General features: G+C 38.7%; 1 protein-coding gene and 2 pseudogenes across 3 annotated transcripts in view; 2 read left to right on the top strand and 1 right to left on the bottom strand.

Moving 5' to 3' along the window:
* Positions 1 to 21010, top strand: part of LOC144516142 (CD276 antigen homolog) — a 192023-nt pseudogene that overhangs the window by 25252 nt on the left and 145761 nt on the right. The gene's annotated exons all lie outside the window — the stretch shown is intronic.
* LOC144517362 (uncharacterized) overlaps positions 1 to 21010 on the bottom strand; it is a 403478-nt gene that overhangs the window by 246177 nt on the left and 136291 nt on the right. The window lies entirely within an intron of this gene.
* LOC144517354 (protein mono-ADP-ribosyltransferase PARP9-like) lies at positions 11701 to 14321 on the top strand (annotated as a pseudogene). Its single transcript, XR_013501919.1, has 4 exons — positions 11701 to 11838; positions 11997 to 13211; positions 13436 to 13569; positions 14101 to 14321. The product of XR_013501919.1 is annotated as a protein mono-ADP-ribosyltransferase PARP9-like (transcript).

The following is a 21010-nucleotide window of genomic DNA, read 5'->3' as shown; positions in this document are numbered from 1 at the left end:
AGTGATGGATACCCCGCAGAGTGGTATAAAATGTTTAAAGATGAGCTCACACCACTACTCTTGGCCTCTTTTAATTGGACACTCCAAAACAATGAAATACCTCCATCCTGGACTGAAGCAATCCTTACAGTCATCCACAAACAAGGAAGAGACAAAGAGCACTGTGGAACTTACAGACCAATCTCGTTGCTAAACGTGGACTATAAAATCTACACAACAATTATTTCAAAACGATTGAATACTTTCATAACAGAAATTATAGAGGAAGATCAAACAGGATTTATAAGCGGAAGGCAAACGCAGGACAATATCAGAAGAGCTTTGCATATCGTAGACGAAGCACAACAGAAAAAACAAAGCATTATATTAGTAAGCATCGACTGTGTGAATTGGAGATTTTTGTATCAAGTGCTAGAACGATTTGGATTTAACAGTGAATCAGTACAATGCATAAAGACTCTATATCAACAGCCCACCGCCAAAATTAAAATAAATGGAAGTCTGACTGATAAAATCAACTTGCAAAGGTCTACCAGACAGGGTTGTTGCCTGTCACCCACTTTGTTCGCTCTTTTCATAGAACCGTTGGCGCAAGCAGTTCGTCAGAACGAAGAACTGGAGGGAGTAATGGTGAACGGAACAGAACACAAAATAGGACTTTTTGCCGATGATGTCATAGCCTTCTTAGAAAAACCAAACAAATCACTTCCTGTACTGATGAAACTTTTAGAAAGGTACAGGCACCTCTCAGGATATAAAGTTAATATATCCAAAACACAGATACTACCATTTAACTACACTCCATCAAAAGAGATTCAGGATTCATATCATCTTGATTGGAACCTAAAGAAAAGAAAATATCTGGGGGTCTCCATCACTAAAGGATTGTCTAAACTATATAAAGACAATTATGACAAAATAAGCCAAGAGATACAAAAAGACTTTGGAAGATGGGCTACTCTGCCGCTAGATTTTAACTCGAGAATTGAAATAATCAAAATGAATGTGCTACCTAGGCTCCTCTATTTATTTCACTATCTACCAGTAGAGGTCCCTCAAACCCAGTTTGTGACCTGGAACAAAATAATATCAAGGTTTATCTGGGCAGTACAAAACCTAGAATTAGGTTTGAAACTCTCCAGCTGCCAAAAGACAGAGGGGGAATGAGTCTACCAAGACTGAAAGAATACTACTTTGCAGCCCAGCTGAGATATTTACTCTGCTGGCGTAAACCAGATTACACAGCAAAGTGGAAAGAAATGGAGAAAGAGTCTGGAGGATACCCAATTCAGAATGTGATCGGAGATAAAGAAACATACAATAAAATTAAAAATAAAACTGACTCAATTACATTGTTCACTCTGGAATTATGGTATAGAATAATAAAAAATGATGGGATAAATAAGGACATACATTTGTTAAAGTGGGTTGCATCCGACAGTAATTTCAAACCTGCCAGTTATGACGAGGGATTCAAACAGTGGGGAATTAAGGGAATTACGGCATGGTGCACTCTAGAGAAAGATGGGGGGGGGGGCTGGAGAGTTTTCAGAACATGAGAGTCAAATATGATCTGGGTAAACATGAATTCTTTAGGTACTTACAACTAAGAGATTATTACAGGAAAGAAATCAAGGTGGATCCCTCCACGCAAGTGAATGTTGTGATACAAACAATAATTAGTATTTACAAGGACACTAACATTAGAATGATATCAGTATTGTACCAAAAATTGACAATAAACAAGAATACAAGTAATTATATAAAAGAAAAGTGGGAGTCAGAGTTCAACATAGAAATCTCGGACAAAGATTGGCTAAATATGTGGAAAATGCATCAAACATCCACCAATTTGCGGATATGGAGGGAGTTCTCTTGGAAAAATTTGGTCAGATTCTTTATCACGCCCAAGGTCAAGAGTAAATATTTGAGTGTGAATCTATCATGATGGAGAGAATGTGGAGCATCAAGCTCAGATCATGCGCATGTATTTTGGAAATGTGATAAGGTACAACGGTTTTGGAGGACGGTACATAAAACTTTACAAGAGGTGTTGGGATATGAGATCCCTATGTGTTGTAAGGTACTCTATTTGTGTAATCTCACAGAGGAAAATGTACATGCAGGGGATAGGTACCTGGTAAAAATACTGATAATAGCTGGTAAAAAAGCTATCACAAGGAAATGGGGTAGAGTGGATCCTCCGACTCAGGAACAATGGATGGAGATAATAGAGGAAACCTACGTAATGGAAAAATTGACACATCGCTTAAGATTGCAAGAAACACAGATGGAGGACAAATGGCTGAAATGGACATTCTTCAGGACCTCGAACAGCGACAAAGACTATTGAAAGAACACTAGTTACAGAAGACGAAAACTGAGAGTACTCAACTAATGAATAATAAAGGAATGCAACTCCCAACAGGACTGTATTTTGTTTTTGTTTTCTAGTGGGGCTTTGTTTGTTTTTTGTATTGCCGGATATGGGGTGTACGTGTACAAAATGTGAAAAATCAATAAAAACCAAAGTGAAGAAAAAAGAAATGATTCTACTTAGTTTAAGAATGCTTGATTCTGATTGGCTGGGAGGAGGGCATTAACCCGGCAGGTCGCCCGCTGACTGAGCACAGCGTCATCAAATAGTAGATCAATACGCCGCTTGTATTTTTTCCTCTATCACAGAAATTTCAAACATGAGGTCCATTGTAAAAAATAAACCTTGTTTAAAAACGTTTCTAAAATCGGGTCAGTCGATACATAGTTTCACAAGCGAGATACAATGTAGCAACTACGTTATTAAACTAACGTTAGTGATCAGATGCAGCCTTGCGTGGTTGCTACAGAAACTAATTAACGTTAGCTACAGTTGAGCTAACGTTATTCGCCGTAGTTCTAAACATTACAGTGTTTTAAAAATGGACGAAATTCATTGTCAATTTTAATATATTTGGAGGAGGGAAGACATTTGAGGACTGGTTAAAGAGCGACGAGGACGACGGAATGACAACAGAAGAAGACGAGGCCCAGGGTCCCCGTTAACGAGATCTGACAGATGAGGAGCTGCGTACAACTGAAGACGGGGCCCTTGAATCAAACACGGAAAAGGCAACTGCCTTTGCCATCGAGGTTTTCACCGAGTGGAAGAGCCACCAGAAGGACAGACTGACAGTGTGTTTGTTGTTGTCAGTTGTGTGGTTGCTATAGAAACTAATTAGCTACAGCTGAGCTAACGTTATTCACCGTAGCTCTAAAGGGGACTACTTTTTGAGGGAGATGAACTCAAACGGAGTATACATTTAATAAGCATGCAAATACGAATAAGAAAAAGCATAATTATTAAAGTATTTGAATTGTTTTATTATGTTGGCAAGCAAGAAGTAGAATAAACGGGATAATCAGCGAGCGGCAGGGCAGTAAACAGTTTGATATGCCCGGCTTGTGGAAGGTTACCGCCAGAGACGAAGCCGTCCACAAGCCGGGCATATCAAACTGTTTATTGCCCTGCCTCTCGTGATTATCCCTTACATATGACCCATCCAGCTAAACACACAGCTTAGCTAAGCTATTTATGGATACGTTAATGTTTCATGAGCAGTAAAAATACAATTTGGAGGTAAATAACTTGAGTATTTGCATTATATGCTACTTTATACTTGTACCTCACTACATTTCAGAGGATTTGTTTTGTACTGCACATTACATTTATCAGAGTTAATACTTAGTTACTTTGATCTAACATACAAAACATATGATCAGCTTATCAAATATAATACTTGTTTGTTCTTTTGCTACTTTAAGTACATTTTAGTAGAATTGTTTATACGGCAACACGTTTTCTAACCATTAAACGGAGTTTGAGATTCATAAAACTACATTCTCTAGGCCAAATGATAAATGAAAGCAGTTCAAAGAAACAAGCATTCACTGACGCCATTACAACCACTTCAAACTAAGTGAAGCTTCTTCTGCATGTACAGACACCCAAATGAGTACACATAGAAAATATTCCATGAGGAAAGTGAAATACAAGAAAACAGTATGTCTGTTTTCTGGTATTTCACTTTCCTCATGGAATATTTACAGACAAGCAAACAAGCATTCACCGTTTGAACTTGTGATGCCATTATAACCATTTCAAACTAAGTGAACCTGTGACCTCATGGGAAGTGCTTCAATTGAAATGCTTTTTCTTCCCCACGAGGGGAGCATACCGCTCAAAACCAACATGAAAAACGTAGCTAGTAATGTTCACTCAGCGTTTTGTTTTGTTGTTAAACTGTGTGTTAAATGAGCGGTGACGTTAAATCACCGGTTTCAGATAACGGCACCGTCACCGTCTATTTGCTGGATGGTTTTAAGCTAACGGTCGGTAGCTAACATTAGCAGATAAGCCCATTGACAGCCACGTTATTGTTCACATTTTGGCACAATCAATGTTTCTGACCGTAGTAGTAGTGGTCATAGTGACTGAAAGTGTGATGTGAGATGCTAAAAAGAATCGACACGCCGTTTTCAGGTAACGTTACTTTTTGACGTTCAACACCCCCCACCCCCGCTGCTGAAAACAATTCTAGAGGAAACACTGTCAACCATCACAGCATCTACATAGAGAGCTAGGAGTAGTAGATTTTTTCAGAACTTGTTCAAATAAATTATTTAGGTAAAAGCAATGACACGTCCACACTGTAATGCACAAAACCACCTTGCACACTGAGACCGCTAACACATGTCCTTCATCAATCTGAATAACCTATCCACCTCTACTGTCCCTATACAATATTTTCTTACCAGCTGAGATGCCACCTGCCAACTGCTTGCCCTGGAGGAATGTTTGCGCTATACTCTTCATCTGTGTGATGCACCACTCAGGATCTCTGTTCATCTTTGTGGGATACAAACAACTTGAAAACAAAGAAGAGCTGCTGCTGGCTAACAGCGGTCTTTGGAATCGGCTTTGGCCGCGACTCTGGAAGACTTGGAGTTCAGCTTTTCTTTGAGAAAAGAACAAAGAACGGCACTGAAGTCATTCTTAAAAAAGGAAGATGTGTTCGGAGTTTTGCCGACCGGATACGGCAAAAGTTGAATCTATCAACTAGCTCCGCTATCTTCTTCGTTGCTCTGCCTGGTTGTAGCGTGCAGAGGGAATCTGAAAGACAGCCGTTTATCCCCCCCTCGGATTGAGCTCTGCCAATGGTGAGTTCCAGACCCAACATCTGGATGTGGGTCTGGCTTGTCAGGCTAAGACCCAGTAAGCACACATACGTCGCCACGACGTATGCAAAAGATCGCTTCATCTGCAATTGATCGCAGGTCATTCTGAAGCGTCGTTTAATGAGCGTCTGGACGTCTTATTATGATGGAAATCTATACATCGCAGCAACGTATTAACTATGTATTTTAGATGTATTACAAGTTCCTCAGTTGTTCACGGGTTATTTGGAAGCATCGTTTATTGAGCGTCTGGATGTCTTTACTGTACACTCACTGTTGATGTGATGGACAGTGAATCTGAATTCTGCCCAGCAACATATTCGCGCCACAGTCGATAAAGGAAGGAAAAAAAGTTGCCAGTCTAGAAGGGTTATGATGGAGACTGCTTCGTTGCTGCTGTCAAACCCCATGGTAAGCACTATTTCATCTTAACGTAACGTTAATACAAATATTTCGACGTTTTCTCATGTGGAAGTTGGTGTTCATCTGACAAATAATGTGTTAGTATGTTACGCCATGTCATGGTTTAAAGTAACTTTAGAGCCGTTAGATCAGGCTAACATCGCACTAGCCGCCCTTTTTTACATTCATTTAAAATTAAAATATCCGTGCTCTAGCTAGCTAGTTATGTACTAATTTGACTGAATCTGATGCTGCTAGATAGCTAATTGAACGTTACCCGATATCGGATATCCCTTAACGTTAATTTTAGCTAGGTAGCTAGCTAGCTAACAGTAACTAAGTGCCGCACCTCAGTCATACTTTGCTCATATCGGTTAATTTGATTTATTTTTTTTGCTTAAATGGAACTGAACCTCAACTGGGAACATTTAAAGCTGAATACTTGTTATATAATCAAAATGTAATGGTAGGTAAATTCACTGCGGTCAAGTCAGCCGACACATCGTGAACGACAGTCAAGCCAGCCGACCCAGTGTTTTTCTGTACGTGATTATAGTAGCTTTACGGTAATAGCGTCTCAGAACTGGTTTCGAAATAAAAGCATTCGTCTTGTACATAGCGAAAATAAAAGCTCAAATAATTGACACGATTACTTAAGCCAATAGTTTTTTTTAATTGCAATTTCTAACAAGGCCCTGTTTCCACACACTAATTTCACTTCAGGGTAATAGTAGACGTACACCGCCTTATATTGCCACCCAGTAAGTTCAAGTCATTCCGGTGTTTAGTTTCAAATTAAAAGCCCACCAAAGACTCAAATATGAGACTAATTACATATGATTTTGGATTCAATTGAAAAGGAAACGCCCTGTTATCAAAGGATAGTTCCACTTCAGGGTTATAGTACACGACCCCATGGTGTGACCCATTAAGTTTATAAAAACTAATTTATTTGAGGCGAACTAAAAGTTACTTAAGTGTGTTTCCGTTAATGAGTCATTCTAACATAGACAACAAGTTTGTGTTTGACTGGTCATAGTGTCATAGTGCTGGTGCGTTAATATATCAATTTGTGTCCTTTTCTGCTATCTTTTCTGGTCAAATTCGACCTGTTACATTTGTTTTTTCCAATCCTCACAAGGATTTTTCCACATTCAACAATAGCCTTCTTAATAAAAACGAATAGAAGTAGCCTTGAACTGAAATTAAAAGTAGGCCTACATATTCAAACCCATTTGTGCCAGACGTAGTAATGATTTCACACACATACACTAAGCTCTGAGTTAAACTTCCGTTCCTTATTTATCATATATTATCGTTCACCTGGCAAGCATAAAAGCATACATTAACATATGCTTCAGAATTTAACATATTGGTCCTAATGTGAATAATGAACAAGTGCATGGTACAAACATGTTCCTAAATATAATCCTTTTCCTTCCTTTTCATGAAAATTCTTTTTTTAATCTTGACCTGCATATAGAGTCAATCTTTGCATAAAAGACTAATCATTTGGTCCCTTTTAATGTATTATAAAATTCTACACAAAACAGTAGGATTAAATGTTAAGTATTTGGGGCAATAATGAATGGCTCTGGATGACAAGAACCCATGAAAGTAAATCCTATGCCCAACATGGTTTAGCACAAGCAGTAGGCCTACCCTTTGTCCAAGTATGTCCCACTCCCTTCTGTGAAACTGTGTTATTATAGTCCTTACTTTGTCTACGATGCTGATTTTATTCTGGAATTTATTTGAGCAGGATGCACTCTACATAAAGAAAATTTATGGTGCTATCGTAACATCTTCTTTTTTACTTTTATATAGAGTCTACTTTTTCAAGTTATTCGGGGTGAGCAACTTTATTCTATAGACATTTTACAGTTACAATTTATGTCCAACATGTTCTTGATTTAACTCATATGGTTTATTTTTCAATAGAACAAAACAAAGGAAATCTCGGACAAACAGATTTCTAAAAAATGTGAGGACCTGCAAAAGACTGGCATTAAACCAAATTCAAATTCCTGGGCTAGAGATGGACTCTGGGGTCAAGTTTGTACCGGACTTGGCATTCCCAACACAGCTAGCAATCGATACAGACTTCGAAGATCGCAGCATTCATTTCAAAAGGTGTGTACTTATCATATTGAGGTATTAAGTCAATGCTGTGTACGCTCTCTCATCATATTTTGTTGGGCACAAAGCTTTACACTAAATGTTGGTTGTCTTTGTTTCAAAGCACACACCACCAGTGTCCCCATCGCCACATGAATGAAAAAAAAAAAGATATTTTAAGTCTCCAGGCAATGGTAAAAAGGAGAACCCATGCTGCAGAGGAAGTTCTACAAAAAGTACTTCTTCATCCGAAAGGGGTTCTCCTTTGGTCCCAAAGGAGCATTGAAATATACCAGGAGCGATGCCGGGAGGACATACTTTATGTATGAAGAAAGAAAAGGACTCCCCTCCATTTTATGTATATGAACTGGTGGTCAGAAATCCCCCCAAAAAAAATCATCTCCACTACCAGTTGCGACTTACCTGACCTGTGACCACACCACTGCCTCAGTGACCTATTTCCTAGAGGCCTTTCAAACAGATGTCACAAGGGCTTATGGACGCAGAGGCATTCGAGCACCCATCTTCATTATGTGCGATGGGTCAATGGTTCTAATGCAAGCCATTTGTATGACATTTGCCCGAAAAAATCTGCATGACACCATCAACACCTACTACAGGATAGCCAGTGGAACAGCAACCAAGACGGACTTTGGGTTGCCTGTTCTCCATCGCTGTCTCAGTCATGTGATGAAGAACGCGAAAGACATGTGTCGAAAGTAGTAAGCATCACCTACTATGTCTTTTTCATGTTTTAATCTACATTAACTCAGTGATTAATTTTGGAAAACATATTTTTTGTGAATGCGGAAGGTCTCAGAAGTAAAATACTATGTATCAGCCTTTTAATGCACAGGGGAAACACAACAGCAAGTTCAATTCGTTTCTAATTGTTAAGAAGGACGGCCTCTTCAGGCAGGTAAAACTGGCTGCTTGAGAATCAGCCAATCAGGAGCGGCGCTGCGCTCTGCTGTTCGCTGATGAAGACTGCTTGAGTTTCTGTTTCGGGAGAGTTTGGAAGAGAGAGCTGGCGTCGAAAGACTGAGCAGTTATATAGATGAATAAAGAAGATAGTGTTGCTGTACTTATTCTGAGTTCCTAGTTTGTGTGCGTGCAACTACCAGTAAGTAATACTGACATTTTGTTATTCGTTTTTATCTTATAATAATGTTACACTGTGTTTGTTGCGATGCGATGGTGTGTTGGCACGTTGCTGCTCGTTATTGTAATGGCGGAGCCTCACGCTGCACGGGTGTTTGTGACACTGCGTATTGGCGGAGGTGTTGCTTTACAACCCTTACGTGTGTCGATTGGAAACCATTGTATGTTCTTGCACAATGTGTAACGTTGTTTATGTTGAAGAGGAGTTCCGCAAGTCCTGATTGTTGTATGTTCAGCTTAATTTAGCATGTGGTGTATTGTTGCAATTCATGTGTAGCAAATTAATCTTTGAAGCGATATAGTGTGCGGAAGCATGTCTAAGTTTGTAGTTGCTTAGTAATGAACATTTGTTATGACACTGCATTTAAGTCATATATAACAAAATTATAGTGTAACTTCTTGATTGGGTTTGTTTTATTATATACCTGCTAGACATCTAATTATTATATATACTGATTTATGCCTGTATCTCTGTTTCAGAACCACACACACACACGTACTTGATCATTTAGTCCAATAAACCAGCTAAAAGGAACATCTTGTCTGCATTCTGATTGATGCCCCCTGGCGGCCACAATCTCTTAAAGACCAATCACGATATATATATACAGTCCTTTTCAATCACCAAAACACTAATACTTTCTCAACATAATATCAACAAGAACAAAATTAAATCCAAAAATGTTTTCTATTACTCAAAAGTACAATGGTGAGATCTGCTCTTGCTAATGATCACACATTTGAATGCTCTTAGCAGAGTGGCCTTGAGATTTCCTAACCTCAACTGTGCAAATGAAAAACAAACGTTCTCAGTAAATGTCCACTAGACCTGCATATCATACGTTCAACTAATATGGGGTAATGATTACTTGACAACAATGTAATATTGTTTTTCAATTAAGGATTAGAGAAACACATTTTATTAAAGATTTAAACTTTTTTTGTTATTTTCCTTCCCACAGTGCACCAAAACAGTATCATCTGGCCATGCACACTTTTGGTTTGCTGACAACAGCTAAGTCCTTGTGTGAGCTGGATGACATGCTGGAAAGTGCAGCAGTTGTATTTTCAAGTCCATCCAGTGGGGCCAATGTTCAGAAACATTTTCAGAACCTGCAGTCTTGGCTAAAAAAGAAAGGAATACGAAATGAGGAGACAGTGAAGTCGCTGATTAATGCTGAGGATTTGAAGGCAAGTACTTTTTTGGTTTTTATACATACACTTGTGGGAAATAACATAAGCAGCAATATAGATTGTGAGATATGAGAAGAAGTGCCATGAAGTAAAGTAAAGGTGACTACAAGAATGTATCTGTTTAGAATTTCTGATCTGTTTCAAGGGACTGAGACATGCTCAAGAATAAAGGGTCATATTAATAACTTCTTAGAAAACATAAAAATCTATTTTTTTTGTATCATTAAGGTTAGACATTGGATCTGTGTTATCTCCAAATTTGCACCACTAAACATTCAAAGACACCAGTAATCAGGATTGGACAATGCCCTTTAGGAAATCAAAGGAAACAACATCTTTGGAAAGCACTGTGCAGAAGTAATTTCCAAAGCTTCAGTGGATGTGGATGGAGAGCCAGACCCCTACCTCTGCAAAGGGTTATTTGCTCATCTGAGTAAATATATACTTCCATATGCAGGACTTTGGACTGCAATAATGCTTGGTAAGTAATTTGTAAACAAGCAAAATGTCTCTATTAAAAGGAAAAACAGTTTGTGCAATTACTTTCATGCAAATAAATGAATGTATAATGTAATATATTTCAATGCTTAGGTGACCTTGGAAGACATGGCACAGGACAGGCATATGTAGAGTGCAGTAGGAGATACAATGTCCTGAGAAACATCAACAGACAAGTAATTCTGTCTCTCTTTCAAATAAATGTTAACTTTGTGTTTGACTGTCCACGTTGTTATCCATACAATGTGTTGGTGTGATTCTTTTTTTCAGAACATAACCGAAGACAACAGGACCCAGGGTATTATGGAGAAGAGCCAGTGGGATCTTAAACATGTCCGTTTCCAGTCAAGCAGGCTCACTAGACTGGACGATTTTGTGGTGCAGTATCAGTCGACCCACATAGCTCTGCTGAAGGAGTTTGAAGACTCCAAAACGGTTGCTCGAAGAAAGGTTGGCATAAAAATACCACTTATATATTTAAATTCAAGATTGAGCTCATTCCAGGCACATGTGCAAAGATCTTGACATCTAAATCAATTCATTGGATAACCTGTGGAGGTGTAAATTGATGATTCTTTGGAGTAAAATGATGTAGAAGGTAAAGTACATTATTTAATTTTGCAAGCTGACTTTCCCCATCATTGGAGTTGATTATCAATAATAAGCACTTTACAAGTTAACTTTTACAAGTTTACTTTTTCACAGTGCTGGAATTTCATGAAAGAAAACGTTTATCTGTTTCTCTTTTATTCTGGTCAACAATGAAACATGTTAAGAAAATAATTGCCAACTGACAAAAAGAAAAGGGGAATGTAAAATGTGTATGCAACCAAATGATTTGCTAGTTCACCTAATTGAAAAAGTGATGTGCACCAGTGTAACAATGTAAACATTGTCCTGGAGTATTGTACTTCCTTTCAAGATCTTGTGCCTGTACATGACAGTGATGTGTAATAAAAGTTGTCTCTTTAAAAATCTAAAAACAATATAAAAACTGTTGTACTGTAAATTCTACAATCTTAATAAGTAATCATGACTGATTAATATTATTGTTGTGCAATGTTGTAGAATCTAGATTTCTGTCTCACTGGTTCTGTAATTGATCAATGACTGCTTCCATCTATAGTATACTTATTTCTGAAGACATTCAGAGTGGATACGGAGAAATGGAAGGAACGGCAACAGAAAAAGAGGGGGAGATATGTAACTCCAATCCGCAAGCCTTTCACCTTCCAAAAATCAAAGGAGAAGGTATAGTAAATGTACCCTTGTAACTAAATTATGGCTTATGGCTAAACAAAGAATTACATTTGTGTGTATATTAAAAAATCTCAAAATGGTAGAATGCAAGACTTCTAAAAGACAAATTATTTATATAACCTGATACCTGATACATAACATGTTTACAGATTAATAGAGAGGTAACTGCCGTCGCAGACAGTGACACTTTGGTGGAAGATGCATCACCACCACCATCACCGCTGCAGTCTCCAAGACAAAAACCAGCTCTGGTTCAACAAGTGAAGAGGTTTCCAGTTAAACTTTCTCAGTAAATGGAAGTATGTGTCTGGAAGGCCGATCTAACAGCATTTGTTGTTGATGCTGTTGTCAATGCTGCAAATGAGGACCTGCGACACAAAGGTGGGCTTGCACCGGCATTAAGCAAAGCTGGAGGGCCAAGGATACAAGCAGAGAGTGACCTCCACATTCGGAAGTTTGGAAAATTAAAAAACGGGAGAGGCCATTGTTACAGGCGCTGGTGATCTCCCCTGTACAAAAATAATTCATGCTGTCGGCCCACGACTCAATCTGAATCCGTCCCCAAAGGCACTGTACAATGCAAAAAACTGTTTAAAGAAAGCCATACGTAGTATACTAAAACAAGTCTCAAAACACCATTTCAAGTCAGTCGCCGTTCCAGCCATTAGCTCTGGAACCTTCAACATGCCCCTACCATTGTGTGCTGACGTCATAGTAGCCACAGTCAAGGACTTCCATGAGAAGAATTCATTAAAAACACCAAACCTCATAGTTCACCTTGTGAACCGTGATGAACCATCAGTCAAGGAGATGGAAAGAGCATGTACTCAGATACTTTCACCTCCCCCTTTGGAAGACAACCTGAAGATGTCAGAAGTGGAAGAAAAGCAGGTAGGAGTCATCTTCATGACTGATAGCAGTATTCTTAAACTGTATTTGAATATTCAACATAAATTACTTCAGTCATTGCCCTATGAGCATATCATTCTTGCATGTATTTTGAATATATATTTAGTGATAGGTTCATTACCTGAGGATGTACCATATTACAGGTATTTTGTATTGATGCTTTTTCGACTGGTGTTACGTTGACATGGCAGAAGTTAATGGAATTTAACTTACAGTATTTGATATTGATTATATAGACTTTTGTTTAATTTATCATTAATATGAGGGATATTATTGGGACTATATAAGTATTAAAAATGTGTAAATTAGTTTTTAAGCTAAAGTCACTGTGGAAGAGGAAGAGCACAGAAGCTGTAGTTGCTGTGATCCCGGCCCTCACACAGCCAGGTCACAGTTTTGTGATCCATCACAGCGAACTGTACTCGCTGAGACCTCGCCGATGGCTGACAGGCGAGGTATTTGGTTGTTCTAACATTACCCACAATACAATAAAATATCAAAAATAAATTTGTTATGTAGACTTTATTGAGAAAACTATTCAAAGTTCTGAAAATGAAAGAATAACTTTCCATACCAATAGGATGGTATTTTTACATTGTTTATTTAAACCTGTGATTATTGTGTAATCCGCTCTATTTCTTTTGTCTTTTTCTGTCTTTATCTATGTTTTTTAATTTAGGTTATGGAGGGCCTCTTCCGTCTCTATGCCAACCAGTGTAAACATGGACAGAGTATTTACATTCTGAACCATTACACAGCAGGTGTAATACTCTTTGGCAAACGAGACACAATGAGAGAACGCAGCGTGCCAAGGTTAATGCTTTTTTCAGTCCCCTGTCCGGATCTTAAAAAAAGGCATTTTTATTAAGAACAGGTTGATTTGCATTTCAAAATTTTGATTATTTAGTATGACATCATGAAGGTTTTGTTTTATCAAATTTAAGGATTTGAATACATCATTCATTTTTTTTAAAAGAACACCTTTAAGTAATGATAAGAGAAAACATAAACTTCAACTGAATATGATATATGATATATATTTGTCCTTACAGACTGACTTCAGCCCCTACAAAGCGATAATCTCCTTTGTGAATGTTGGCGGAGTACATTGGAAATGACTGGTCAGTGATTCTAGGCTGCCGGTCTGAAATCCATTTGTGTTACTGTATGTGATGTCGTTTTAAATAACAATTCTTTTTTTAGTACATAGTTCCTGCCACATGTTCAGTCTTTTTGGTGGATCCTATGGCAAATACATCTGAGCAAGTGGATTCCACAAATGCTGCAAAAAGAATACAGTAGCTCATCAACTTTGTCATAAGGTTTTATTTGACATTTTTGTAGATTTGCCTGAAGAAATCATCCATCCATCCATCTTCATCCGCTTATCCGGGGTCGGGTCGCGGGGGTAGCAGCTCCAGCAGGGGACCCCAAACTTCCCTTTCCCCGGGCCACATTAACCAGCTCCGACTGGGGGATCCCGAGGCGTTCCCAGGCCAGGTTAGAGATATAATCCCTCCACCTAGTCCTGGGTCTCCCCCGAGGCCTCCTCCCAGCTGGACGTGCCTGGAACACCTCCCTAGGGAGGCGCCCCAGGGGGCATCCTACCAGATGCCCGAACCACCTCAACTGGCTCCTTTCGACGCAAAGGAGCAGCGGCTCTACTCCGAGCTCCTCACGGATAACTGAGCTTCTCACCCTATCTCTAAGGGAGACGCCAGCTACCCTCCTGAGGAAACCCATTTCGCCGCTTGTACCCTGGATCTTGTTCTTTCGGTCATGACCCAGCCTTCATGACCATAGGTGAGGGTAGGAACAAAAACTGACCGGTAGATTGGAGAGCTTTGCCTTCTGGCTCAGCTCTCTTTTCGTCACAACGGTGCGATAAATTGAATGTAATACCGCACCCGCTGTGCCGATTCTCCGACCAATCTCCCGCCTCCATTGTCCCCTCACTCGCGAACAAGACCCCAAGGTACTTGAACTCCTTCACTTGGGGTAAGGACTCATTCCCTACCTGGAGAAGGCACTCCATCGGTTTCCTGCTGAGAACCATGGCCTCCGATTTAGAGGTGCTGATCCTCATCCCAGCCGCTTCACACTCGGCTGCGAACCGATCCAGTGAGTGCTGAAGGTCACAGGCCGATGATGCCATCAGGACCACATCATCTGCAAAAAAGCAGCGATGAGATCCCCCAGCCCACCGAACTGCAACCCCTCTCCACCCCGACTACGCCTCGATATCCTGTCCATAAATACTACAAACAGGATTGGTGACAAAGCGCAGCCCTGGCGGAGGCCAACTCTCACCTGAAACGAGTCCGACTTACTGCCGAGAACCCGGACACAGCTCTCGCTTTGGTCGTACAGAGATTGGATGGCCCTGAGAAGGGACCCCCTCACCCTGTACTCCCGCAGCACCTCCCACAGTATCTCCCGTGGCACCCGGTCATACGCCTTCTCCAGATCCACAAAACACATGTAGACTGGTTGGGCATACTCCCAGGCTCCCTCCAGGATCCTTGCGAGAGTAAAGATCTGGTCCGTTGTTCCACGACCAGGACGGAATCCGCATTGTTCCTCTTCAACCTGAGATTCGACTAAGTTGTAATAATGTGAAACAATTTACAATTAAAACCAAAAAGCATCTCTCTGCTGGTGAGTGACGTCATGGCGCCCTCTGGTGGACACCAGCAGGAACTACAAGCAGAGCGCCAGAAAACTAAATACACACATTAAAACATGTTTACAGTTTTTCTTATTTTTAATTTAAATGTTTTTCATCTTATACACTGACCCTCACTACATTTATATCTAGTAAATTTTTTTGATTTCTATGTACTACTATATCCGTTTGTTTTATAAAATGAGAATAAGAATAAAATCTTAAAATTCAGAAAATAAAAAAATAATTTAAGAAGAAAAAAGTTATGATAAAATTTAGAATAAAATCATAATATTCAGAGACCATAAAAATTAAGAAGTAAGAGGGATTTCACGAGCAGAGTGCCAGAAAACTAACAAATTACAACATGTTTACAGTTTTTATTGTAGTAAATGGAATGGTTTTATCTTATAAACTGACCCCAATTTATACATTGAATTTTATGTTTTTATTTTGTAATACTATATATATATATATATATATATATATATACGTATGTATTTGGACTAAAAAAGGTAGTGTACATGATGACACAAATAAGTGCATAAAAAGTCACCAAAATGAAGTATTTGAACCTCATAATTAAATACAAAACGAAGAAAAAAACTGCAAAAAGGCCAACTTTTTTGAAAAATAGAAGTCCTTCCACAAGGCTGGCTACGGGCCTGCAAGTCCAGAAAGTCACAGCACCCGTCAGCGATATCCTATACCCGTTAATAATATTTAAACAGGAAAAACAAAAGAAAGAAAACTAAGAAAGAAAACTAATTTTACATAAGTAATGCCCGTTACTCTAATCTAAACGAATGTGGGAAAAACAATATAGCACTTGAAGACATTCCTATAAAAAAATCAACATATGAGACCACTTTCCAGCATATTTTAGGACCCAACATCAAATGCCATAGGCTACCTTTAAGTCATTTAGGTTTCATTCAGACCAGCAGCATGTTTTAATGTCCTGATGACAATACACTCAACATGTCATATATTCTGCTATATTTGATACATTTCACGGTTCATGACTTACAATCATTATCTCCGCTCCAAGTTTGAACTCATCTGAACAGCTGACTGGAGTTGTTTTACAGCAACCTTTCTCCCGTCCCTGCAGTATTCTGGGCTCTATGAAAACAAATGCACTTCCTAGTTGAGCAACTTTTCCTACACACTCTCACGTTACATGCTGTAGATCTTTGTAAATGAACACAGCACCTACTGCGAGAGAGAGAGCTTCCCAGGGTCGTGACATCATTACCATTACACATATTTTAAATGTCATAAACAATTAAGGCCTACTACTTTTGCAATGGGAATACAATTAAAAAACTTTAAACAACAAAACATGGCTCTTACAGTCTTTGATCAGAGGACGGCTAAAGAGGAAAACCATCTTTTCATTTAATCTTTAACTTCTAACAACTAACCCCTGATAGACAACAACCAGCGTCTGCAGCAGTGTAGCTTGAAGCTGAAGTTCTCAAACTGGGGTCCAGGGACTCCAAAGGGTCCTTAAGGGGTATCCAGAGGGTCTCCTACAAAATAAAAGCTCATCTCACTGCAACACATTAACAACTCTGCACTGTTTACTTCTTTTTAATATTAAGTCACTAAAAATAAAGTACAGTAGATACAATTCTAAAGCAACTTTGGTCATTGCTCTATATTCATCCAGGTTTTGGACTTTGGACTGGGCTTTAGACTTTTTAAACTCTTCATCCAACACAACACACTCACTTCTCCACTGTTTATCTGCATGCCAACACACACATGTTCTCCAAAACCTGGAGGAATAAATATAGAGCAGCAGATGTTGTCTAGATGTTTCAGGTCGGGGCTGCTGTCTTAGAAACTGACCCAACAAGGTCAAATCACTTTTATTTCTTTTACGCAAGTTTCAGCTGAAAAAAAACTGTCACGCTGCAAAGAATAATGTCAATATTGACTTTTAATTCAAGATTTCTAATAGTAAAGTTTGAATACATTTAAATTGAAATTACATAAAGGCACTATATCATCGCTTAACAACACAAACAGTGCAAGAACATAGTAAGGTGTACTGTACAGACTTTGTCTTGTCATTTTAAAGTAAAGATACATTTTTTTAGGATACATTTTTTTTGCCATTTCTGCTTTTAAAAGATACACAGCAGAGAGAGGTTATGACATGCAGCAAAGAGCCCTGTGGAGGACCAAACCAAAGTCTCAGTGGTGAGGACTCGGCCTGAAGTACCGGCTCTACCCGGTGACCCACCAGGGCACTTTATTCACTTTCTCACTGAGTTAGATAAGAAGATCAATACCACATCTCAGCCTTAAACAGGACATATTATTCATGTTCATGTTTTTTGTCATATCTATAATCTTATAATGCATGTGGAGGTTGGACATGGTGGTCTACCGGAGTCAGAACCCTTTACATCCTGCAATCACTTCAATTCAACTTTATTTCAGACACACAGGTCCATTTTAGCACTTTTTTTTAAGTTCTATATTTTGAAGTTGAACACATACAGATATTTGTTCCATTTCTTTTTTCTAAAAATAAGAAGTGTAACTTAAGTTGTGTCACTTTATGTTGGGTCAGTTAAAGCCATTATAAAAAAAATGTAATCAGTTCAAATTTGTACATATAATTCCTCAACACAGCATGAAAGGTGGAACATTACTAGTCAAACATAAGACTTGCACTCGTCCATCTTGGCAGTTTAAGAAAGATTGTGAATGCATCATTAGAAGAGGTGAGGAAGGTTCCATAAGCTGCTACTTCAACTCTGTTATGTCCAAGTTGTCTTCAGAAGTGAGGAGTTTATTTTAGCTTCCATTTTCAACAACGTGGCGCTCTCTGCTGTCCTAAAACCAACTGTAATCTGAATTGTGTTCCACCTTTTAAACTGGCTCAGCAGACACACATGTTCCCGTTAAACTTTGGTTTCCTGACAGCCAACTGTTTGCCACATTTGTAGGTGTTTTATTATGTTAAATATTTTTTGGGGGATCAGATTTTAAAGTGCCTCAGATGTGACATGATGGAGCTCATGTTCAGGTCTCAAATGATCACATTTCTTCAGCTCTCTCTAGACACAAGTTAGGCCAATGTTCAGTGATTCATCTTAAAGCGTTTTAAGTCATTTATTTTGTCATATATAAGATAATATAAATAAAACTAATAAGGAAAACCTTTGTTTCTAGACACAAGTCACTGGAATGTAGATATTTTGGTATTTTGAAGGCATGTAACAGACTGTCTTTGGAAAAAAAGGCGAAAAGGCCGAACTCCATTTATAAAGATATGAAATTTAATATCCTTGTCTTGATGTGGGGGGGGACTACGCTCGACGGTGTTTTTTTGCCCCCAACTGCTCCTTCCAGGCAGCGCTGCGACCGCTGCCTTCAAGGCACCTAACCCTAACCTTAACCTTTCATTGTGTCAAATGTAACCACTGAGCTGCATTCAGAGGAAGCACCTCTCTGCTGGTGAGTGACGTCATGGCGCCCTCGGGTGACACCAGCAGGAACTACAAGCAGAGCGACAGGAAACTAATACACACATTAAAACATGTTTACAGTTTTTATTATTTGAGTTTAAATGTTTGAATGTTTTTATCTCATACACTGACGACGCTTTTTCAAAATAATTTAATTAAATTGTATGTATTAATTTTGAAACACGATATTCCTTTTATTTTGATCATTTTCATAAAAACAAAATCTATTATTTAAATTAATTATTTTAAATATTTAATCAATAATACTGATTAAAACACACAGACATAGTATTACAAAAGAAATACTGAAATTTAAATAAATGTAAAAAGTGGGGTCATAAAAACTGTAAACATGTTTTAATATTTAATGTTTTTTCTGTCGCTCTGCTTGTAGTTCCTGCTGATGTCCACCAGAGGGCGCAATGACATCACTCACCAGCAGAGAATTGTATTATATTATAATATTTTGATAAAATCCCTTTTTCTTTTAAAAAATATTTTTTATATTCTGAATTTTAAGATTAATTCTCATTTATTTATCCATGGAATTCATTTTCCTTCTTTAATTATTTTTTTTATTTTCTGAATATCATGGAGCGCTTCCCAGATGGTTTTCTCAAATGTTGCAAAACCAAGACACTGATGATCCACAGTGTCATCCTTTTTTCCACTTGACACAAAAGTGATTGAAGCTCCTACCATGGGCAGTGATCGGTGGGTGTTTTTACAGGAGGACAGCAGCTACAGATCACAGATCTTTTCCACTCCTTTTTCAGAGCCCACTATGAGAAAATGAGCCTACTTCTCACAGGATTTATTACCTCAGTAAACATTTTCATAAAGAGTTTATGGCCTTAATCACTTAATCAAGTCTTCTCCAATTATTCCATATCCGATCACTCAAACAAAGATTGATTTTATTGGAGAATTGATTATCCCTATAATCATCTGTATATGTATTTGTATAGATTTTAGGTAAGTTATGCACTGCTAGTTGTTTTTTAGCTGCAAAGCGCACAGTCTCCCTTTTGCACACTTACTTAGGGCCCTGGTGCAGGTGTGTTTAGGTCATGTACGAATCCACTTTTGCTAGTTTAACAGCGGTAAAAAATCTGTCCGTGCTCCAGGCGCATGGTTCAAAAGGGTACTTAGTGTTAATCATATTAATCATAGGTGTGTTTTGGGCGTAACATGCAGTAAACCAATCAGAGTGTCATCTCCCATTCCCTTTAAAAGCCAGGCGTGTTAGTACCTTGGAGCATTGCTGTTATGATGGCGGATTTGCTAAGCAGGAAGGAGAGAAGAAACTGATCTGCTTGTGCATGAAGTGAAAGAGCACGAGCAGATCATATCATAATACTATTGTAAACATTTTTTTTTAATCTTTAAACTTTCTGCTGCCTCAAGATAGCAATACGCCAAGAATGCACCTGAACACACCTTCCTGTAAGACCAGCACACCCATGGGCGCACAGATGAGCCCAGATGCATTTGCTATTTAAACAACGTGGGCGCTGGACGGTCTTAAACTACCAAAGACACTTGCATCGGGTGCAAGACAGGGCCCTTAGTTTCTCTTCTAATGAAACAAGTCATTTGAGTCTCTGGGAGTAATTTATGTCTGTTTGAATCATCAAATCTGCATCAAAATGTCATGTGTTGTGCCAAAAAGTGATCATCTGCCAAAAGGTGATTGCTGTCTGCGGGAGCGCCCTGTGCTCTAGATTACAACCAAAAAGTGATTGCAGCTCCTACCTTGTCACTGAAAGGTTGTCTATGCCTCAAAATGACTTCATTACATTCATAAGGCTTCACCTGACAGATCATAACCCACCTAGTAATTTTCATTTGTTTCAATACAGTACATTTTAAAGGGGTGATAAAATGCAAAACCAATTTTACCTTGTCATAGTTGAATAACGACAGTTTGGTGGGTAAATAGGACATACAGAGAACCTCAAAATCCCACTGACACCTCTTTCCTCTGCAAATCTCACAATTTGAAACTGCCTCTGAAAACGGGCGAATCTGAACAAAGCTAAAAGTTGACGTCAACTTCTCAACTCCTCCTTATTTGGCTCTACCTTCTATCTTTGTAAGC

This window comes from Sander vitreus, chromosome 4 (assembly GCF_031162955.1).
Source record: "Sander vitreus isolate 19-12246 chromosome 4, sanVit1, whole genome shotgun sequence".
Classification (NCBI taxonomy): domain Eukaryota; kingdom Metazoa; phylum Chordata; class Actinopteri; order Perciformes; family Percidae; genus Sander; species Sander vitreus.
Note: the sequence above shows the minus strand (reverse complement) of the source record. Positions and strands in the feature narration are given on the sequence as shown.